Here is a 22,334-nt window from a genome sequence, read left to right as displayed (position 1 = left end):
TGAGAAGAGGCTGATAAAATAGATTTTTAACATACCTGACAGCAGACTTAAAGTTTTCAACAAATGGTTCAGGGAGGTAGGAATGGATCTCAAATGGAACAGATTCAATCAAGTGGACTTCTCCAGTTAATTAATACCTGATACAACACACACACACACACACACACACACACACACACACACACACACACACACACACACACACACAGAGAGAGAGAGAGAGAGAGAGAGAGAGAGAGAGAGAGTTGACAATGGTTCATCTTTTCAGACACTATAAAATGGCTGTTGACCTCAGGCATAAACAAATGAAAACTTAAGTCTTCCCAAGAGGAGAGGAGCAGAACGGGGCAACAAGTCTAGCCCCTCTCTCACAGCGCTGGCAGCCTACTGCCGTCTCCTGTGATCCTGAGAAAGCAGAATTGACAAAATGATCATACAGCTCACTGATCCCTTCTCGTGTTGCGAGTGTCACACTCTAACCCTATCGAGGATCACGATTACTCTCTTCAGTCACATTAAAAAAAACGACCCCCCCCCCCACCCGCTCCACCCCCTCCCCACACACAATAAAGCAAAGGTGAGTACAAAAGGCTTTTAATAAATGCTACAGCGCACTGTTTTGGCCGACAGTGGCAGTCTCATAAACACAATAATTCTAGTATCTTGACAACTATAATGCAAAATTTCCCCCACGTAACACTGTGTAGTGCTTCGAGAATTTCCGTGTAAATTCTAGAACCACTTGGCCTTCCTCCATCTCAAACCCACAATATTTTAAATAGAAGTGTGAGAGAGATGAATCAGACCTACTGTGCATTGCATGTTTTTGCGTGCAGGTCTAAAAATAGTCACGAGCAAAATGTGGATGTGGCAGCCGAATGGCGGCCAACAAGTACCTGCTGTACGATCCACAGTTTCAGTGTATGTGTAGAGAAGAGCCTATGTTATTCTTTGCTGGTTTAGTAACTGTGATGATTGTTAAGAACAAATGAAGAAATTAGATTAGACTTTTAAGTAATTCATGTGTTGGACTTGCTAGAAGAAAGACATGTTCATATTTTTTGGTGTTTATTAAACCAACCCTGTTGTAAATGTATCCTAATAAGAGTCTAATGTTTGACGACTTGGTTGACTTGCACGAGTTCGAATATTTATATGAGAGGTGGTGAATTGGTTTTTTGTGGAAGTTGAAATGTACCATGACTGAACTAAAGGTATTCTTCGAGTACCAAATTATTTCAAGAGCAGAGAGTCTGATAAATTCCCTTAACTAGCATTATTCTTCGGAGAAGAAGTTTTTGGAGATCGACATGGCCAGCTATCCAGAGAAGAAGATTGGCTGAGCATACCAAGTAAGTCAACCTATGGGAGAGAGGTGGGAAGTTTGCAAACCAGCTCCACATCGCTTCTCGTTGTCTGAAGTGTTAGAACTGATACATTGAAGTGTCTGCATTATATCTTCAGATCAATCAATTTCAATTTCATTTTTCTCCTGAATAATGATAAGATTAAATATGCTGTCTTTTGAATGCATACATTTGCACTACACTACAGATCCACTTGTGGTATAAATATATTCTGCAAAACTTTGCTGACTGTCAGTATATCACACACCCTTAAAAAAAATGCACATTTTCCACACCCGGACCTTACAGCACACACCACACTATAACTAGCAAAGTGTGTTTTCAGCATTTCAGTACACAGCCAATAATAAACACCTCTCCCTGTAAGACAGTGGCTGCCATTGTGCACACGTAAACTTTGGAGGCAAGACTGGGGAATAAGAGTACTCAAGATTTTTCTGAACAATAATCTGAGAAGTTTTAACTTGCATACTTCCCACTACCAGTGTTTGTCACACACTGTTACTGATGCATACCAAGACACCATGGTTGAAGTACCAGCTTAGCATTCGTGACTCACAATTTTGCAAATAGTATCTAGCAAGAAGAGGGAGAGGGAAAGGGGGGGGGGGGGTAGAGAGAGAGAGAGAGAGAGAGAGAGAGAGAGAGAGAGAGAGAGAGAGAGAGAGAGAGAGAGAGAGAGGGAGGGGGGGAGGGAGAAAGAGAGAGAGAGAGAGGGAGGGGGGGGAGGGAGAGAGAGAGAGAGAGAGGGATAAAAAGTCCTAGTAGTACTTAAGTAACTTAGGAGCAATCAAACACTGGAAATTCCAGGTTGGAATATCAACAAAATCAGGGAAAGGACAGATTGCTCTGATATTCACCATCTAACAGTAAAGAGGGCACACTGAGTTGCAGACAGGCACAAAGAAGACTGTTATGCAGTTACCTTTCAGTCACAGCCTTCTTCAGAAAAGAAAACACACACATTCATGCAAGCATGCATACCTCATGCGCACTGCCTCCGGCAACTAGGACCAGAATGCAAGTGGCATGTTGGACAAAAGCAGCAATATGGAGTGGGGAGGGGAAGGGCAAGGGATGGTTGGGGGCAGAGAAGAGTGCTGTCTAGCGAAGCATGAAGGTACCAGATACAGGCATGACAAGACTGTCAGGCACTGTTTCGGGAGGCTGTGAAGCAGGGAGTTTGTGATGGGGAGGGGAAGAGGGAGGGGGGGAAGGGGGCTGAAAAGAGAAAGGGAGAGAAGCAGGGAAGGAGAAAGGCAGGTGGGTGTGTTGACAAAGGACGGCACACAATGAGGGTGAGGGACGTGAACAGGGAGGTGGTGTTAGGTGAGGCTGGGATGTTTTTGGGAGCAGAGAGTTTGTTGGAAGGATAACTTCCATCAGCGCAGTTACGAAAAGCTGGTGGCAAAGGGAAGAATCCAGATGGCCCATGTTGTCAAGCAGTCATAGAATTCAAGCCTGTTATGCATGTTATCTACAGTTCCATGTTGTGCCACAAGATGGTTTACCATGCTCTTGGCCACAGTCTGGCAGTGGCCATTCATTTTCGTGGACAGCTAGTTGGTACTCATACCAATATAAAAAGCTGTGCAATGATTGCAGCTGAGCTGGTATATGACATGGCTGATTTCACAGGTGGCCCAGCCTCTGATGTGATAGGATAAACCTCTGATAGGACTGGTATGGGAAGTGCAGGGTGGGGGGATTGGGCAGATCTTGCATCTGGGTCTTCCATACGGATATGATTTTTGTGGCACGGGATTGGGATTGGGAGTGGCATAGGGATGGACCAGGATGTTCTCGTAATCCTATATCATTTCTGAGGCATCAAAAATGTTTACTATGTCACCAAAGCTTTAAACAAAAGAATGTTAAAGTTTCTCAGTTATCAACATTTTTTGTTGTTTACAGTGGTTTGATATGCCTCAAAAAATGGATGATTCATTGAAAAATTATATTATTGTGCAAATAAATTCCAAAACAAAATAAAAATATAAAAATAGCATATCAGCTAATAATTATTACGTGATCAAAAGTGCATTTGTTTCAATAAATCAAATATCTGCAAACAACATATACCCTAGAACCAAGAATTTGCAATGGTTATTCCCCCCCCCCCCCCCCCCCAAATCTGTTTTCAGCCTCAAATCCAGTAAGCACACTTTTTTCCCACCTTGATGTAGTTGAAGATTAATTTCAACCCATGCTTACTACATACAGGAAATTATTTCATATATTTACAGATGTAAAATTATTCCCAACAAATTAGAGTAAGATTGGTTATCTGAGATTTCCATGCAGCTGTGACTGGAGAACACTCAATAACAACACAACTGCTGCAGAAAACATATCCAAAAGCAGCTACCATTCAGAAAGCATGCTGAAACTGATGCCAACCTCACATTTTGAAGAGTAATAAATAAAGCATTTTGATGGTAATGAAAGGAGTGATCTGTTTTAGTTGGTAAAAAACTTTCTATGCCCAAGATGGCAAAAAATACTTAATTTAATTTCTACAAACGGTTTTCGTTTAGCAGTCTTTTTGTTGTGTCTGTCTGCAACTCAACATCTCCACTACACAATGAGTAGCAATCTATCCTTTTCAAAATACTGTAATTTAAAATACAATATCACTAAGTCTCAAACAAAATCAATAATAGTAAATATAATTTTGCTTACATGCTAGTTCCATTAATCATATAATGGTCTCAGCAGGAACAGCAGTTCATCTCCAAAGTTCTTAGTGTGAAGTGACCATTCCAAGAATGCCACAGCCAGATTCATGTCCCTGCTAAAAACACAAATTTTGCATTATCAACATCAATTTTGACAAAGAAACAGTTACCATCCATGCACACTGAGAACAACTAAACCAACTACTAACTCTCCTAATAGCTATTCTACATGCAAGACTCATTACTACTCTCGAAGTGAACCATGACAGGTGCCACAACATTGGAGGGGTATCTTTTGATAGGCCAGACAAATGTGTGGTTCCTGAACAGGGGCAGCAGGCATTCAGTAGCAGCAGGCGCAACAGTCTGGATGATTGGACTGATCTGGCCTTGTAACGTCAACAAAATGGGCTTGCTGTGCTGATACTGCAAACAGCTGAAAGCAAGGGGAAACTACAGACATAATTTTTCCCGAGGGCATGCAGCTCTACTGTACGGTTAAATGATGGTGACATCCCCTTGGGTAAAATATACTGGAGGTAGAATGGCTCCCCATTTGGTTCTCCAGGCAAGGACTACTCAGGAGGATGTAGTCATCAGGAGAAATAGATCTGGCATTCTACACGTTGGAGTGTGGAATGTTAGATATCCTTAATTGGGTAGGTAGATTAGAAAATTTAAAAAAGGAAGTGTACAGGTTGAAGTTAGATACAGTGGGGATTAGTGAAGTTAGGTGGCAGGAAGAACACGATTTCTGGTCACATGAATACAGAACTGTAAATACAAAATAACATAGAGGTAATGCAGGAGTGGGTTTAATAATGAATTAAGAAAATAGGAATGTGGATAAGCTGCTATGAGCAGCACACTGAACACCATCATTGCAGCCAAGATAGACACAAAACCCACACCCACCACAGTAGTACAAGTTTATATGAAAACTAGCTCCAAAGATGAAGAAGTTGAAGAGATAAAAGAATTTATTCAGATAGTTAAGGGAGATGAAAATTTAGTTGTGATGGGCAACCAGAATTTGAGAGTATAAAAAGAAAGAGGAGGAAAAATAGTAAGTGAATATGGAAGGGGGCGGAAGGAATGAAAGAGGAAGCCATGTGGTGCAATTTTGTACAGAGCATGATCATCACACACCCTTGGTTTAGGTACTATGAAAGAAGGCTGTATATGTGGAAGAGACCTGGAGACACCATAAGGTTTCAGATTGATTGTATGAGGGCGCATTCCTCCCTCCCCCCCCCCCCCCCCCCTTCAGCCGAAAACACTGCTACAAATGTCAAATGTGAAACATTACTTACATATTATATGAAATCTCCTGAGTGAGCGCGACAAGTTTCTGTCACTTCTGACAGATAGCGTAGCTGCAGGACAGTTTCAATTGGCGTCTGTAGTAATGCATATTACAAACAATGTGCCGTCATTGAATGTCTCATTGCAGAGAAAGAAACTGTGGGGAATATTCACAAACACTTGTGCAAAGTCTATGGAGCATCTGCTGTCAACAGAAGTAGAGTTAGGTGCTGGACATGGAGGGTGAGGTTATCAGAAGGCGATTCGGTGGAGCTCCACAATTTGCAGGTGTTGGGGAGACCATCCATGGCTCTCACACCTGACCTAGCCTCCTCGGACTTCCACTTGTTTGGGCCATTAAAGGGTGCCATTCATGGAAGACATTTTGAGGACAATGAGGTGGTGATTCACACAGTGAAGCACTGGCTCTGCCACCAGGACAAGGATTGGTCCGTACAGGGCATACATGCCCTTTTTTTTGTGTGTGAAATTCTCATTATGTTCAATAGAGAATTGTTGAAGGAAAAAAAAATATAGTGCATTACTTTCTGGGCATCCCTCGTACAATGGTAAAGCAGAGATTTAGGAACCAGGTTTTAAATTGTAAAACATTTCCAGGGGCAGATGTGGACCCTGATCATAATTTATTGGTTATGAACTGTAGATTAAAATTGAAAAAACTGGAGAAAGGTAGGAAATTAAGGAGATGAGAACTGGATAAGTTGAAAGAACCAGAAGTTGCTGAGAGTTTCAGAGGGAGCGTTAGGCAACAGTTGACTAGAACAGGGGAAAGGAATGTGGTAGTAAATGAATAGGTAGCTTTAAGAGACGAAATAGTGAAAGTGGCTAGGGATCGAATAGTAAAAAGACAAGGCCTAGTAGAATCCTTAGATGTAGAAGGACATATTGAATTTAATTTATGAAAGGATAAAATATAAAAATGGAGCAAATTAAGTCCATGAAAGGGAATATTAATGTCTAGAAAATGAGATTGACAGGAAGTGCAAAATGGCTAAGCACGAATGCCTAGATGACAAATGTATGGATTTGGAAGTATATGTCTTTAGGGGAAGGACAGACACTGCCTACAGGAATATCAAGAGCTCAGATGGAGAACCAGTACTAAACAAAAAACAGACAGCTGAAGGGTGGAAGGCGTATAGAGGATCTACACAAAAGAGATGTTATATGTTATAGAGGGTCTATACAAGGTAGATGTATGGAAATGAAAGAGGACATAGATGGAGATGAGATGGGAGATATGATCCTGCCTGAAGAATTTGACAGAGCACTGAAAGAATTAAGTTGAAACAAGGTCCTTAGAGTAGAAAATAATCCGTTAGAACTACTCATAGCTTTGGGAGAGCCAGCAATGACAAATCTCTTCCACCTGCTGTGCGAGATGTATGAGACAGGTAAAATAGCCTCAGGGATCAAGAATAATGTCAATAATAGCAATTCCAAAGAAGCAAGTGCTGAAAGGTGAGAACAGTATCAAACTATCAGTTTAATGAAACATGGTTGCAAAATACTAATACAAATTCTCTACAGAAGAATGGAAAACTGGTAAAAGCTGACCTTGGGGAAGATCACATTGGATTCTGGAGAAAGGTAGGAACACGCGAGGCAATACTGATCCCACAACTTCTCATAGAAGATAGGTTAAGGAAAGGCAAATCTATGTTTATTGCATATGTAGACTTAGAGAAAGCTTTTGACAATGTTGACTGGAATACTCCCTTTGAAATTCTGAAGGTAGCAGGGGTAAAATACCTGGAGAGAAAGGCTACTTACAACTTTTACAGAAACCAGGCAACAGTTATATTAGTCGAGGGGCATGAAAGTGAAGTAGTGTTGAGAAAGGAGTGAGATAGGGTTTTAGCCTATTGCCAATGTTATTGAATCTGTGCACTGAGCAAAATTTGGAGTAGAATTTAAAGTTCAGAGACAAGAAATAAAAACTTTGAGGTTTGTCAATGACATTATTATTCTGTCAGAGACAGCCAAGACCTGGAAGAGCTATTGAATTGAATGGACACTGTCTTGAAAGGAGAGTATAGAATGAATATCAACAAGGGCAAGACATGGACAACGGAAAGTAATACAATCAAATCAGGTGATGCTAAGGGAATTAAATTAGAAAATAAGCTACTTAAAGTAATAGATAGGTTTTGCTATTTGGGCAGCAAAATAATGGATGATGGTCAGTGTGAAGAGGATAAGAAATGTAGACTGCCGATGGCAGGAAAACCATTTCTGAAGAAGAGAAATTTGTTAACATTGAATATTGATTTAAGTGTTGAGAAATCTTTTCTGAAGATATTTGAAGAAGTGTAGCAATGTTTGGAAGTGAAACATGAACAATAAAAAGTTTAGACAAGAAAAGAATAAAAGCTTTTGAAATATGATGCTACAGAAAAATGCTGCAGATTGGATGGGTAGATTACATAGCTAATGAAGAAGTACTGAACAGAAATGGGGAGAAAAGAAATTTGTGGCACAGCTTGACTAAAAGGGGTAATCAATTGATATGACACATTCTGAGACATCAAGGGATCACCAGTTTAGCATCAAAGGGAAGTGTGGATAGTAAAAATCGTAAAAGGAGACCAAGATCTGAATACAGTAAGCAGATTCAGAAGGACATAGGATGCAGTTTTCATTCACAGATGAAGAAACTCCCACAGGATAAAGTTGCATGGAAAGCTGCATCAAATCAGCTTTTGAACTGAAGACCACAAGAACAACAACTACTACAACAAACACTAATGTTAGAATGACTATATGACGACACCAAAGAAGTTACCATACAGGATAATAACCAAATTTTACAACATCTTACCAACAATGACAAAACAAAACTAACTCTAATAAGATTTTGAGGAAATAGCACTAAAATAGGAAAGATTGGTTTGAACACCACAGTGCTTTACCAAGCACAGTTCTGCTGGAAGTTGTGCATAGTTGCCTTCCCCCGACTTTTAAACTGACTTAGCAGCCAGTTATAGTGAGACCTACAGTTTAATATGCATTCTGAACCCTGGTGCACTTCGTACATTCACCTCAACAAACATAATGAGAGATGAAAGAAGTCATAAATCACAGAAAAAAAATCGTAGTATTGAACGGGGATTGAACCCAAGACATTTGGATTTGTAGTCTGGCACTATATCACTGAGCCACACAAAATGTAAGTAATGGTAGTAAAATTTTAAAAATTCAAAAGAACCTTATACATTGGTGAGTTACTATATTATGACCACTGCCTGCAATGTCGCAGGTACCTAGTGTGGAAAGAAAAGTATGTAAGCAGAGCAAAGATGAACAGGCAATAATTCTAATGGCTCTACATGTCAAAAATGGGGAAATCCATTGATATAAGCAACTTTGGCAAAGGGTAGATTGTTACAGCTCGGCACCCGAGAAAGAGCATCTCAGATACAGCAAAGCTGGTCAGCTGCTCGTGTGCTACTGTTGTGATCTTCTGTGGACAGAGGTTGAAGGATGGTGAAAGTACGAGTAGGCAACAAGGTATCTGATGTACATATCTCACCACAGTGCGTGGAGGCTGGAGTGTTCTCACGTTCACTCACTGACATCATCACTTACTCACTAACATCATCAATTACTAGGGCAGTGGGCATGATATCATCATGAATAAACAGTGGATCAATGGGAAAGAATCACCTGGTCAAGTGAATCAGGTTTCTCATAACAAGTCAATGGTTTCTGAGCAAACAGCTGTGCTTCAGATGCGGGCCTCTAGGGACAGTATTATGCTGTGAGACACATTCACCTGGGCTTCCATAGTACCTGTGGCAGTAACAGAAGGCACCACGACAATGTAGACTACATGAACATCATTGCAAATCATTTGTATCCTCTCACACTCGATGTCTTTTCCAAAAACAGTGAAATCTTCGAAAAGAATAACAACCCACATCACAAGGCCAGAACCGTGCTACAGTGGTTTCAGGATAACAATAGTGAAGTCATGTTGATTTCTTACCAAATTTGATTAACAGTAGAAAGAAACAACATTCAAAGAGGAACTCCTCAATTTGTCATGAGTTTCTTTAGTTTGTGTAAGAGCAGCACTTAAATGCTCGGCAATCTCACGTGTGAGCGACTACAGGATAGACATGTTTGTCAAGTAAAGGTTTGATCACAAAATTCGAGGAGTGCATATTCCACAATGAGTAATATTCTATCCACATACATCTTGAGTAATAAGCACAACAAAAACTACAGAAATGCAAGGTTTCATAAAGGAGGTGTGCTGACTGTCATTCTTCCTGTACATGATCTGCAAGTGAAATACAGAGAAAGTAAAATTATATTGCCCTGCTCCATACCCTCTGAGCTGTGCAGTACGGTGACTTGAAGAATAATACATAAAAATATATAAAATTACATTTTTCTCGAGTTATCAGTTATTCTATGATAGTTTTTTGTTGCTAATGTGCTCTACAATAAGAAGTGACATTCATTATTTTGAAATGAAACAAGATGTTTATCTACTCTCTTTATCTACCCTCTCCAACCCTCCCCCTCAGTCATAGATTTCAGTTCTTCCTGAATTAACCAACTGTCTAAACTATTGTAGCAATCCACAACTGTAAATTCACACACAATACTCAATAACCCTGGTGTGGGTGACCTAGAGCAGCTGAAGTAATAAAGAGCAGAATTGATGGCCACCAGTTGCTGTCAGGAGGCACAATTCTAAGATTTATCACTGCTAACTGGTTTGTGGGTTGTTTTGGGAGAAATGGGTTGGGCAGACATGGAAGAGAGGGGCGATGATGTACTGGGACAAGAGGGCTAATGATGTACTCAGAAAATAGGGGAAAAGGGAAGAGTGTAGCCTAATTAATTCAGAATATGCTGACAGGTTTACATCATGAAATGAGGCAATATGATAGTACCAGAATTTTACTATTTAGGGAGAAAAATAGCTGACAACAGACGATGTACAGATGACAGATGATAAGCAGTACAGATGAGAAGAGAACAGAAGCTCTTGAAGTATTGTGTTACAGAAGAATGCTGAATATTAGGAGGTTAAATCAGGTAACTAATTAGATGATACTGGATTGAAAAGAAATGTATGTCACAATTTAATTGAAAGAAGAGATTAGTTGACAGGACGCCACTGGGACATCATAAATCACCAATTTTGTAATCTAGGGAAGGATGGAAGGTAAGGCGACGGGAGAAGTTGTAGAAGGGCACCAAAGCTTGACTACAGCAATCAGATTCAGTTTGCAGTAATTATATATAGAAATTCTAGTATTGACAGATGCATCAAACCTGTCTTAACACTAAATACAACTATGTAAGGCTCAATACAAAAAAATAATTCCAGAAACAACTTCCTCAACCTAATGTCTATTGACTTCTTAAACATCTAAATTTACACGTGATGTCAAAGTATTCTTCTTCTTAATAAAAATAAAGAAATTGTGGTTTAATGTCCAATCAATGCCTTTTCATTACAGATGGAGAGTACACTCCTTCTGGGCAACAAATAGGAAGAATATTGATGCATCCTTTTCAAACCAATTATCCCAGAATTTGCCTTAATTGGTTAGAGGAAACCACAGTGTGGCTAAGTCTGAATGGTGGAATGGCGATTTGTACTCTGCTCCCCACAAATGCAAGTTAACTGAGCCATTTGGCTCACCACTCTGTTCTGGGATGTACCTTTTCCCTTTTTGTCTTAATGATCTGACGTGACTGGGCCTGGCTTCACCTCACGACCCCCCCCCCCCCCCCCCCCCACACACACACACACACCCTAAGCTCTGAAAGTTTTGCAATATGGGTAATATCATTCATTGTTTGGTTTCGATGCTCTTGTAATGTTTGGTTTGGTTTCGATGCTCTTGTAATGTTTGGTTTCGATGCTCTTGTAATAGCCATGTTTGCACATAAAAATTACTGGGCCTGGGTCTGCCTGTCATCCAAGAACTGTTTTTTCATACATACCAAAGTGTGCTGACACATGTTTGGGTTTGTATGAAGGAAAAAAAAACTGGGTATCAGATCTTGAATTTGATACTCAATTTTGTCTTTTCCTATTTTCATTCACTAATGTCTGACAGCATCATGTTTTGGGGTAAATTGTCACTGATGAAAGAAATGTTTGTTTATTGCACATAAGTGTGTGTGATAAAGATAATGTGTGCTGTGATTCTTCAACTTCTGCCAGAATAATTCAACCCAAAATATTTCACACACAAACTAGTTCAGCATAATGTATGAGCTCTTTAAACAGCTGGATGTGCCTTTCAGTACATAGAGTATCTTTTGAGTTTGTTGTCAAAAATTTATCTCAGTTTGAAAATAACTGTGACATTCATAGATTAAATACTAGAAAGGCAAATTATTTACCCCATCCACCACTTAGCCTTACTGTGAACATAGAAGAGTGAGGTCTTCAGCTATAATAATCTTTTGAGCACCTACACAGTGATGTAAAGAAATTCACAAATAATTTCAAACAGAAACAAATTGTCTAAGCTACTTAAGATGCAAATAATTACCTAGCTACCTAACCAAGCAACTAATGAAATCCCCCCCCCCCCCAAAGATCACAACTACACTTACTGCTTAACACTAGCGATACCAAACACTGCCTTTTCCATGATGTATACTACTGACAGTAGGGCATTGCGGGAAGGGGCTGACTTTATGACCACCACAAAAATTAAAAGAAAAGAAAAGAGATCAAAAATGCACAGTTTGCTGTTTCACTTTTATTAATACAGACTTATTAACGTGTAAGTAGTATTCAGGGTCTGAAAATATCTTTTAGTACTCCCTTGGCAACATTTTCAATAACATATGCTACCAAAGGAAGAGGAGGTACTTTATAATAACCACTAAAAAAATAATAAAAATGCAGATTTTATTAATTGTTGTTGACTTTTATTAAGAACATAATTTTTGGACAGATATAGATGTTTAAGTAGGATCAAGAACTTGAAAATATTTAATATGACTTTCGTTATGAGAAGTCACATCTACTTCTACACATCAACTCAGATTTCAATTAGGTTTAATGAAAACAATTACAGAGTCTAGTAAAAGCATTAATTCAAAACAACAAATAATTTCTTAAATTCCTAAAATATAAAACACATGACTAGATTCCAATATTTACAGAAGGTGGGCATACACAACCCCTGCCCCCTCTTGGCATTGCTAGGGTTGATAGCCGTTGCACTGTTACAGGATTCTGTACACACAATTTTTCACACAGCCTGTTTTTAGAGAACAGTAAATATCTGAAAGGAAGGAATCATTTTGGCCCCACTACATTATTTTCACAATGGTCATTACCATGGCTTTCTTGAAAGTGATCATCTTTCATAAGTTGACCAATTTGTTATACTTTATTCTCATTTTGTTTTGCATTTTCAGCTCACTCTGTATTCTATAACATAAATTTTGGAACAACCTCGAGGGAGATTACAATTGATAAAGGGGTAGTTAGGAAGATCCTGGCCTTTATTCCATCAAGCAGATGTCAGTTTTGGTTCTATCTCCCGTTGCTCCATTCTTATACCCTCCCTCCCCCACTAAGGATAAATCTTAACGAATCTTTGTCCTGTCAGGTAAAGACAATGGATGTAGTTATATGCTGATCCATTTCATAGACTTATTTAACAGTAAGCAAAAGCTTCACTGATCCACTCACCACTATTCATGTCCCATGGCTCCCACTATGAAAGGGGAATCTTCAAGGGTGTGGTATGAATGAAGGTATACATCAACAGATGGAAGTAGCTATCAATAAATTCATATTTTATTTTTTAAAATTTGCAAGTTAAGAGAATGTCTTTCAGTAATAGTATATCATTTTTGGTTCACACATGCTATAAGCGAACACAATAAAATTTGCAAGAAAACTGCTGTTTTGGTGAAAAAGAGTTTCAGCTTCCTCAACTACACCAAGTACCTGACAATTCTCTGTTAGTTTGCTTAGCATTTAAATGATCACAACACCACTTACCAAACAGTAACTACAATTTCCTTCAACTGAGAATAGATGTGTAATTCGAACAAATATTGATAGTTCATGTAACAAGAGTAATGGAATTTCAATAATTTGTGGATAGTGACAAGTAACATATTTCATAGTTTGCCATTTAACCTTATTACAGAATGCCCAATTTCTTGTTTTATGTCTGCAGGTCACTAGTTAAAGATTTATTTATTTATTTTTGTGAAATCAGTGTCACACACAGTTCTAGGGTTTAATCTTCATTAAGTCCTTGCTTTTTTTCCTCTTGGTATTAATTACTTCTTTAAACTCTGGAAAGGACTTAACATGAAAAATGATGAGCCCATTACTGTGTGGTGTCCATGTTAAACTTCAGGACACCAATAACTATCTGGATAAGTCAGTTCAGTTTATTTTACTGTTAACAAGTAAATGTACTTGAGACTGACTGCATTAATACCCAAAACACTTGAAAATGTCTCTTTAAGGTGGAAATTTAAGGAGACGGGACCTGGATAAACTGAAAAACCAGAAGTTGTTTAGAGTTTCAGGGAGAGCATAAGGGAACGATTGACAGGAATGGGGGAAAGAAATACAGTAGAAGAAGAATGGGTAACTTTGAGGGATGAAATAGTGAAGGCTGCAGAGGATCAAGTAGGTAAAAAGACGAGGGCTAGTAGAAATGGTTCAAATGGCTCTAAGCACTATGGGACTTAACATCTGAGGTCATCAGAATCCCTAGAACTTAGAACTACTTAAACCTAACTAACCTAAGGACATCACACACACATCCGTGTTCGAGGCAGGATTCGAACCTGCAACCATAGCAGCAGCACAGTTCCAGACTGAAGAGCCTAGGAACCTGCAACCATAGCAGCAGCACAGTTCCAGACTGAAGTGCCTAGAACTGCCCGGCCACAGCGGCCGACCAGCTAGAAAAATCCTTGGGTAACAGAAGAAATACTGAATTTAATTGATGAAAGGAGACAATATAAAAATACAGTAAATGAAGCAGGCAATAAGGAATACAAAGGTCTCAAAAATGAGATTGACAGGAAGTGCAAAATGGCTAAGCAGTGATGGCTAGAGGACAGATGTACAGATGTAGAAACATATCACTAAAGGTAACATAAATACTGCCTACAGGAAAATTGAAGAAACCCTTGGAGAAAAGAGAAACACTGGTATGAAATCAAGAGCTCAGATTGAAACCCAGTTCTACGAAAAGAAGGGAAGCAGAAAGGTGGAAGGAGTATATAGAGGGTCAATACAAGGGTGATGTACTTGAGGGCAATATTATGGAAATGGAAGAGGATGTAGATGAAGATGAAATGGGAGATATGATACTGCGTGAAGAGTTTGACAGAGCACTGGGAGATATGACACTGCGTGAAGAGTTTGACAGAGCACTGAAAGACCTAAGTCGAAACAAGGCTTCGGGAGTAGACAACATTCCATTAGAACTACTGACAGCCTTGGGAGAGCCAGTACTGACAAAACTCTACCATCTGGTGAGCAAGATGTACGAGACAGGCGAAATACCCTCAGATTTCAAGAAGAAAATAATAATTCCAATCCCAAAGAAATCAGGTGTTGACAGATGTGAAAATTACCAAACTATCAGTTTAATAAGTCACAGCTGCAAAATACTAATGCGAATTATTTACAGACGAATGGAAAAACTGGTAGAAGCCGACCTCGGGGAGGATCAGTTCGGATTCCGTAGAAATGTTGGAACACGTGAGGCAATACTGACCCTACGACTTATCTTAGAAGATCGATTAAGGAAAGGCAAACCTATGTTTCTGGCATTTGTAGACTTAGAGAAGGCTTTTGACAATGTTGACTGGAATACTCTCTTTCAAATTCTAAAGGTGGCAGGGGTAAAATACAGGAAGCAAAAGGCTATTTACAATTTGTACAGAAACCAGATGGCAGTTATAAGAGTCAAGGGGCATGAAAGGGAAGCAGTGGTGGGAAAGGGAGTGTGACAGGTTTGTAGCCTATCCCCGATGTTATTCGATCTGTATATTGAGCAAGCAGTAAAGGAAACAAAAGAAAAATTCGGAGTAGGTATTAAAACCCATTGAGAAAACATAAAAACTTTAAGGTTCGCCGATGACGCTGTAATTCTGTCAGAGACAGCAAAGACTTGGAAGAGCAGTTGAACGGAATGGACAGTGTCTTGAAAGGATGACATAATATGAACGTCAACAAAAGCAAAACAAGGATAATGGAATGTAGTCGAATTAACTCGGTTGATGCTGAGGGAATTAGATTACGAAATGAGACGCTTAAAGTAGTAAATGATTTTTGCTATTTGGGGAGCAAAATAACTGATGATGGTCGAAGTAGAGAAGATAGAAAATGTAGATTAGCAATGGCAAGGAAAGTGTTACTGAAGAAGAGAAACTTGTTAACATCGAGTATAGATGTAAGTGTCAGGAAGTCGTTTCTGAAAGTATTTGTATGGAGTGTAGCCATGTATGGAAGTGAAACATGATGATAAATAGTTTAGACAAGAAGAGAATAGAAGCTTTCGAAATGTGGTGTTACAGAAGAATACTGAAGATTAGTTGGGTAGATCACGTAACTAATGAGGAGGTATTGAATAGAATTGGGGAGAAGAGAAATTTGTGGCATAACTTGACTAGACGACGGGATCAGTTGGTAGGACATGTTCTGAGGCATCAAGGGATCACCTTTTTAGTATTGGAGGGCAGCGTAAAGGGTAAAAATCGTAGAGGGAGACAAAGAGATGAATATTCTAAACAGATTCAGAAGGATGTAGGTTGCAGTAGGTACTGGGAGATGAAGAAGCTTGCAGAGGATAGAGTAGCATAGAAAGCTGCATCAAACCAGTCTCTGGACTGATGGCCACAACAACAATAAGGTATGCTGTGATGTACTGTATACAATATATTTATTGCACTTTGTACTAAATAAAAACATTTAAAAAAACACATTGACAGTAAGTGCAAAACTGCTAAGCAGGACAAATGTTAAGGATATAGAAACATATTTCACTAGAGGAAACATAGACGCCACTTACAAGAAAATTAAAGAGGCCTTCAGAGAAAAGAGAAGCAGGTGTATGAATATCAAGAGCCCAAATGGAAAACCAGTCCTAGGCAAAAAAGGGAAAGTTGAAAGGAGTATATGGAGGGTCTATACAAGAGAAGGAAACCTGCAGGCAATATTATGGAAAGGGAAGTGGCTGGTTGATAGGTTGATTTAGGGGAGGGGACCAAACAGTGAGGTCAACGGTCCTATCGTATTAGTGAAGGGGGTGAAGGAAGTCAGCCGTGCCTTTTAAAGCGACCAACCAGGCATTTACCTGAAACGATTTAGGGAAATGACACAAAACCTGAAGCGCGATGGCCTGTCGTTGTTCTGAACCGTTGTCCTTCTGAATGTGAATCCAGGGTGCTAATCACTTGAGCCACCTCAGTCAGTAAAGAGAAGTGAACATAGGTGAATACGAGATGGGATATGATACTGAGAGAATAATTTGACAGAGCCCTGAAAGATCTAAGTTGAAACACGTCCCTGGGAGGAGACGATATTACGTCAAAACTACTGATAGCCTTGGGAGAGCAAGCCATGACAAAACTCTTCCATCCGGAGTGCACAAGATGTAAGAGACTTCAAGAAGAATATCATAATTCCAATTACAATGGAAGCAGATGCTGACAGGTGTGAAAATTACCGAACTATCAGTTTTTTAATAAGTCATGGAGGCACAATACTAACATGAATTCTTTACAAATGAACGGAAAAACTGGTAGCAGCCAACCTTGGGGAAGATCAGTTTGGAACATGCAAGGCAATACTGACCCTGCAAGTTCTCATGGAATATAGGTTAAGGATAGGTAAACCAATGTTTATAGCGTTTGTTGACTTAGAGGAAGCTTTTGACAATGTTGACTGGAATACTCTCTTTGAAATTCTGAAGGTACCAGTGGTAAGATACATGGACCAAAAGGCTATTTTCAACTTATACAGAAACTAGACAGCAGCTGTATTAGTCGAGGGGCATGGAAGGGACAAAATGGTTGAAAAGGGAGTGACATAGGGTTATAACCTATCCTCAATGTTATACAATATGTACACTGAACAAGCAGTAAAGGAAACCAGAGAATAATCTGGAGTACGAATTAAAGTTCAGGGAGAAGAAATGGAAACCTGAGGTTTGCTGCTGACATAGTAATTCTGTCAGAGACAGCGAAGGACATGGAAGAGCAGATGAAGGGAATGGATAGTGTCTTGAAAGGAAGATATGAGATGAACATCAACAAAAGCAAAACAAGGATAATGGAATGTAGTCGAATTAGATCAAGTTATGCTAAGGGAAGCAGATTAGGAAATGAGTTTTGCTATTTGGGCAGCAAAAGAACTGGTGATGGCCAAACTAGAAAGGATATAAAATGTAGACTGGTAATGGCAAGAACAGGGCTTCTGAAGAATGCTATTTGTTAACGCCGAATATAGACTTAAGTGTTATGGAGTCTTTTCTGAAAGTATCTGTCTGGAGCATAGCATTTATGGAAGTGAAACATGGACAATAAACAGCTTAGACAAAAAGAGAAGCAGCTTTCAAAATGTGGCGCTACAGAAGAATACCGAGGATCAGATGACTACATCATGTAACTAATGAGGAGACACTGAATAGACCTGGATAGACAAAAAATATTTGTGGCACAACTTGACCACAAGAAGGGAGCAGCTGACAGGACACATTCTGAGACATCAAAGGATCACCACCGTGTGGTGGAGTGAAAAAGAGAAAGAGAGAGAGAGAGGCACGCGTGTGGTGTGCAAGAGGGGAGGGGGGGTGGGGGTAAAATTGTAGAGGGAGAGCAAGAGATGAATAAGGTAAGCAGTTAGTTATTCAGAGATGAAGAGGCTCACACAGGGTAGAGTAGCATGGAGACCTGCCTCAAATCAGCCTTTACACTGAAGACAACAACAACAACTAAATAAATCTTTCAATCATTTTAAAAATTGAGTATGACAGAAAATAATTCTACAATAAGTCAAGGATAGTATACAAATAAGCTAAAATCCCTGTTATCAGTGCAACACAATGAGGCATACTTCTAAATGCTAGACATGACAGAGCTGCTTGATTAGTTTACCTAATCACAAACTAAATTTTACCTTGTAACTCCAAGGAATTTTACACACAGGATTTCAAGCAGTATATGCAATTTCAAAGTAAGAGATGATTCATAGAACTGTTTGAAACTGTAGAAAGTGCATCTAACATTTAAACCTACTTTCCCATGAATATTGTGCTTGTGTTCAAAATCACTGCAATCCTTACAAGCCCTTGAATTTAATTTCCTTTAGTGTGTTTGCTGACTTAATCAGTAGGGTTTTTCAGTGTACATTGGCACCTATCATAAAATTTATTTTATTTTTTATCTTTCATTGGTATATCATGTGACCGCATGTTTGTCACTGATACATAAATCACTGTGTGTATTGGACTGTGTTCAAGATTAACTATGCACTGAAGGGACTTAATTCCTAGATTTCTCTGCCCCACCGCCAGTACACATTTGCTGTCAATAAATATCTTTCATTTCAGCCTCAAATGAGTTTGCTTCATTTCTCCAATGAAATGCTCAGCATTCACTGACTGACATGTTTCAACCAGCCACAGTAGCATGAATTAATATTTACATTAGTATGGCTACCATTAAAAGAAAACCATTGTTTTAAGGAAGCACTGCAAACAGATATATATGTAGGCCTAACCGATTATTTAAGAAAATGAGATGGTAAACAGGACCAGATTTACAATATTTCACTACAAAAAACAGCTTACAGAGTTTTCATATAAGCTATTCCCCAAAATGACCGTGCCACAATCAAATAATGGTGTGCCACAAGACTGCACAAGAGCATGTAAATCCCAAACAAGTGACACTGAAAAACTCAAAACACCTCGTTCCAACCAAAAGTTATGGATAAAACTAGAGATCTTAGCTGAAATCAGAAATCACAATGTTTTCTGCTACCAGTCTCTATTTCCCAGAGTACACAAATGTTGTTCATACTGCAATGCTATCAACTGACCCTCTGCTCATTTTACAGATAATGGTAAAAACTAAATTAAGAGTTCAGTAGCATAAGGAATACTATCAAAAATAAAGTTTTACTCTTGCATGACAATGATAGCTTAATAGATTCGAAAGTAACTAAATTAGAATATTTGAATTCTATTACTGTACTCCATTTATTATCCATCATCAACGATATTTAATTTTATGTTTAAGTGAAAGTACACATACTTTCTTCTATCAGCATTCTTACTACATATTTTTTCCACAAGTCAAACAAATCTGAGGGAGGTGGGAGGTTGGATACGACGGAGTGTTTGAGAGAGAGGTTGTATTACATTTTGTGCAAAAAGCTTCGCCAGCGAGTGTCCACTACCAGTCAAACCATGCTACTGTATTAAGCGTAACTACTATCACGTTTTTAACAGAAATATCTCCCAATTTGGCTAATATTTCTAGTGTAGTCATACAAACAATGAAACATGTGAATTGCACGGAGACTGATACCAAACAATACAATTTCCTCCACAACTACTTCTGCTTATCGTGTCTTTTGTCAGTCTCCAAATTCTAAGATCAGCTAAGAATTAAGTGGTCGGCTTCCTATTCCAAAACAATCTCTCTGTAAAGTAAAAAGTAACGACACTGTAGGTGATAGATAACTATACAATTTCGGCGATGTGCCGGGAGTACTCAGTTTTCGCTAAATTGGCAGGTTATCACGATAAGACTTGTCAGCAAAGTAGAATTTCCATAAAAACCCTATGTACTTGGTGACTGTATTTCTGTGATCAAGTTCTAAATCTTACATACAACAGGTTGCATGCTTTGACGCAGATATTCCGAAAATAATTCTTTGTATAGCGGAAGACAGTTATCAATAACAATTATAATTTAAAGGGAAAGTGTTTCAATGAATTTCAATAATTAATATTATCCACGCAAACCTGTGTTCTTTTCACTTCCTTTTCTGCTACCTCTACAATTATTCACACTTAAAAAACCAATTTGCAGAAGTACAAAAAAGGTACAGTATCTATGCAACTACAGTGCACAGACGCGCGCTACCTGCGCCATATTTGTTTTGTTTACATCTACTATGATTGCTTTCTCCGAACATACCGGAATGACAGCTTTCATGAAATTGAAATAAATAAACTGAACGTCAGTAAGGTTATAGTCCTAAACACGTAATACTTACCCATCCTTATAGAGGTCTTTTTCTTCCACAGCAGAATTTCCGAGACTTTTCGTCGCTTCATGCTCAAATATGATGAAACAATAAAGATTTCTGGCAATACAGAGAAAATTTGGTGCACAATAGATAACTTTTAAACTATCATTTCTGTCTTCTGTTAGAACACATATGATACCAAATTAGGTGAGACGGATTCATTTAGTTTTTTTTCGAGTTTTTTGCGACTTTTCTTAGACAAATAAGATATATATTTAACAAACATTTTTTTGTCTTCGTTAACAGACATGGAAGATTTTTTTCCACGGCTCATTAATGAAAACTGTTACTTATGGTGGCTACTTTTTATTTCCTTTCATTCCCTATCCGTATATGTACAACTGGCTGTTCGAATAATGAACTCGTTGCTGCACATCGTAAGGATCATTATATTTAGAGAAGAAATTAACAACTCCGGCAATAAAGTAAAATCAATATGGAATGTTATTACAAGGGAGACAGGAAAAATAAACACTGGCGTAGGTAGTATTAGAATTAAAGAGAACGAGACCATCCTAACCAACAGTACACAAGTACCTTATGTATTTAACAACCATTTCTTAAGTGTAGGATAAAAATTGGTGAGAACAGTTCAAAAGAAAAAGCCAGGCAGTACATGGAAGAGTATGATTTGGAAAAAAATTAGTCAGATTAAGTTTCACCTAACAACCTCGTGTGAAATAAGTAAAATTATTAAATTTTTGAAAAATAAATGTTCTGTTGGGATGGATGACATCTCTAATAAGATATTAGAACAATGTGGAGCAATTACAGCTGATGTTCTGAGTCACATATGTAATGCATCAGTAACTCAAGGTATTTTCCCAAACATGTTAAAATATGCCATTGACAGGCCTCTCCAAAAAGGTGGACACCACAGATGTCAATAATTATTGGCCAGTATCCTTACTTACAGCATTTTCAAAAATCTTCGAGGAAGTAATGTACTCAAGAGTGGTTAGTCATTTCAACAGTAATGGGATACTTAATAAACCACCGTTCGGATTTCAAAACTGCTGTTCCACTGAGACAGCATTATACAATTTCACTTTTCACATACTAGAGTCTTTAAATAGTAAAATGTCACCAACAGGAATTTTCTGTGACTTGTCCAAAGCATTTGATTGTGAGAACCATGACATTATGTAACAGAAATTACAATTCTATGGTATAAATGGAATAGCATATGAGTGGTTTAAGTCATACCTACAGAACAGGATGCAAAAAGTTTCCTTATGTGGGTCAAGTGCTTTAAATAAGTTTGTCACTTCATCTAATTGGGGTGAAATTACATTAGGTGAGCCACAGGGTTCAATCATGGCTCCCCTTCTGTTCTTGATATATGTGAATGACCTCCCTTCCTATTTAAAACAGGCAGCTGAACTGTTTGCTGATGATACAAGCATCATTATTAATCCAGTAAAAGTAACTCCAATTGAAAATGATACAAATAAGGTCTTTGAAAAAGTCATTAATTGGTTTTCTGCAAATGGGCTTGCTCTAAACTTTGAAAAAACACAGTACATCCAATTTTCTACTGCAAAAGTACAGTTCCTTCTATAAATATAACACATCAATAGTAATCAGTAGACAGAGTAGAGCATACTAAGTTTTTGGGTGTACACTTAGATGAGAATCTTAATTGGAATATTCATATTTTGGATCTTCTAA

General features: G+C 38.5%; 1 protein-coding gene across 1 annotated transcript in view; it reads right to left on the bottom strand.

The window, feature by feature from the left end:
- The window catches only part of LOC126424835 (serine/arginine repetitive matrix protein 2-like), a 382,172-nt gene extending 361,672 nt beyond the window's left edge, over window positions 1-20,500 (bottom strand). Inside the window, exons 1-2 of the mRNA XM_050087642.1 lie at window positions 20,377-20,500; window positions 4,050-4,161 (exon numbers count right to left, since the gene is read on the bottom strand). The gene's annotated coding sequence lies outside the window, so the exon portion shown is untranslated. The remainder of the gene's footprint in view (window positions 1-4,049; window positions 4,162-20,376) is intronic.
- Between the last annotated feature and the right edge of the window lie 1,834 nt (window positions 20,501-22,334).

Source organism: Schistocerca serialis, chromosome 10 (genome assembly GCF_023864345.2).
Source record: "Schistocerca serialis cubense isolate TAMUIC-IGC-003099 chromosome 10, iqSchSeri2.2, whole genome shotgun sequence".
NCBI classification, from domain to species: Eukaryota; Metazoa; Arthropoda; class Insecta; order Orthoptera; family Acrididae; genus Schistocerca; species Schistocerca serialis.
The sequence above is the reverse complement of the archived record's forward strand: the minus strand, read 5'-3'. Positions and strand labels throughout refer to the sequence as shown.